The sequence below is a fragment of the Arachis ipaensis genome, chromosome B9, assembly GCF_059453495.1.
Source record: "Arachis ipaensis isolate K30076 ecotype BB chromosome B9, ASM5945349v1, whole genome shotgun sequence".
Taxonomy (NCBI): Eukaryota; Viridiplantae; Streptophyta; class Magnoliopsida; order Fabales; family Fabaceae; genus Arachis; species Arachis ipaensis.
In genome coordinates, this window is record NC_142444.1 from 139,073,730 (window position 1) to 139,075,651 (window position 1,922).

At 39.4% G+C, this 1,922-nt stretch overlaps 1 non-coding gene across 1 annotated transcript; it reads left to right on the forward strand.

Annotated features, from left to right (window-relative positions):
- The first annotated feature begins 439 nt into the window (after positions 1 to 439).
- LOC148546528 (small nucleolar RNA R71) lies at positions 440 to 547 on the forward strand. Its single transcript, XR_015901785.1, has one exon. It is a non-coding gene; the product is annotated as a small nucleolar RNA R71 (small nucleolar RNA).
- The last annotated feature ends 1,375 nt before the right edge of the window (positions 548 to 1,922 follow it).

A 1,922-nucleotide genomic window follows, 5' to 3' on the forward strand; every position in this document is an offset into this window, starting at 1 on the left:
GGTCATAGAAGTTATGAGTGGCTGCCACGGTGTTGTCTTCCTGCTGGAGCTGTGGACATTCATCAGTATAGTGGCTATAATCAGCACAGATTCCACAAACTCTCTGTGGGACTAACTGATAGTTTTGCTATGATGGAGAAGGTTGAGCTTGCTAAACTTGTTGTTGATTCAATTGCATCTACTTCAGCAAGTTGGTCATTTCACAGATACTCTGAGTTAGAGCAGCAGTCTCTCTGTTAGAGGATACTTCTGCAACGACTTTTGAACAGCCTTGTTTCTACCTGTGATTCTAAGTAGATTCAGCTAAGTCGCTGATCAATTGCCATGCCTCATCAGTGGTCTTGTACTTTTTCATAGACCCATTGCTAGCACTTTCCAATGTGGTCTTATCTTGGGGCCTCATGCCCTGTGTGACGTAACCGAGCAACACTATCTTATCAATCATATGGTGGGGGCATGCTTCCAGAAGATTATTGAAGCACTCCCAGTATTCATAGAGAGTCTCAGATTCGTCCTGAACAATCATGGAAATGTCTTTCCTCAGTTTATCAGTAACTTCAGCTGGAAAGAATTTTTCCAAAAATTCTCTTCTAAGTGTTTTCCAGTTGGATACAGTTGTTGTTGGTTGAGTGTAGTACCACTCTCTCACCTTTCCCTCAAGAGAGAACGGGAAGGCTTTTAGCAAAATAGAAGTTTCATCCGCACCATCACACCTGACAGTAGAACAGGCTGCTTGAAAATCTCTCAGGTGCTTGATAGGCTCTTGAGCAGGTAAGCCATGAAACTTGGGCATCAAATTGAGTAGTGCAGTCTTTATTTCAAAGTCTGTAGCCACCGCTGGGTGATGCGCTTGAAATGGTTGCATTGTAAAATCAGGAGCTCCAGCCTCCTGGATAGTAACTCTCCTAGGTGCTGCCATGTCACCTATACGTAAATCAACCGAATCAGTAGAACGGGGGCTGGTTTCTTCCTCAAATGACGTTTCAGATCCGCCCTCAGAGAGGACTAACCGACGTCGAGCTTGCCTTATTCGTGAAATAGTTCTTTCAATCTCAGGATCGAATACTGGCAAGCTTGGATCAGGAAGTGAACGCGTCATCTAACGAAAGAAACAAGCAGCTCATAGTAGCAAAATAAAATAAAATGCAAATAAATAAAATCCAATCAATAACTTTAGCACTCTATTGCAACTCCCCAGCAACGGCGCCAAAAATTGACGTGACGGAAATTGGCTAATTAAGAATTGTTATAAGATATGCGTTGCAAGTATAGTTCTTAACCAACCAGAAATCCGCTTATCAATTTAAAAAGGGGTGTCACAAAAATTAAAATTAAAATACTGGGAGTATGAATCCCAGGTCGTCTCCCAACGAGTTGCAGAAAGGTGTGCTATTTTATTAATCAGATGTTTTCAAAAAGAGTTTGAGTTGAATAAACAGGAAATTAAATTGGAGAAATTAAGTAACTTAAATAAAAGCCTTGACTGGAGTAGATTAGTTGGAAGCCCTATTCTTGTTGCAGTACTCTCAAGATTAATTGATAATTGAAGGTTGTTCTATTTAGTTATCCCTTACTAAGTAAGGGAAAGTCAAACAAGTTGGAATGCTGTTTCTATTCACAAGTCCCAATCCTCTTACTTGGAAGGACTGGCGTTAGTGACTAGAGAGCAATCCAACAATAGACCCAATTACAATTTCTCTTTTGAGCATTCCAACTCAAGAGTTCCTTTCAATCAACTCCCCATCAAGTTAGGAAACTACTCGCTCATTGTGAATGTGGAATTCATAACATAGAAAAGAGAATTAAAGAAAGACATGATAAATAAAACTCAAAGGAATCAATTAAAATTAAAAGTAACTCTTGTATTAATAAATTCTAAAATAATCCAATACTAAAATTGAGTAAATTAAAGGACATGGAAG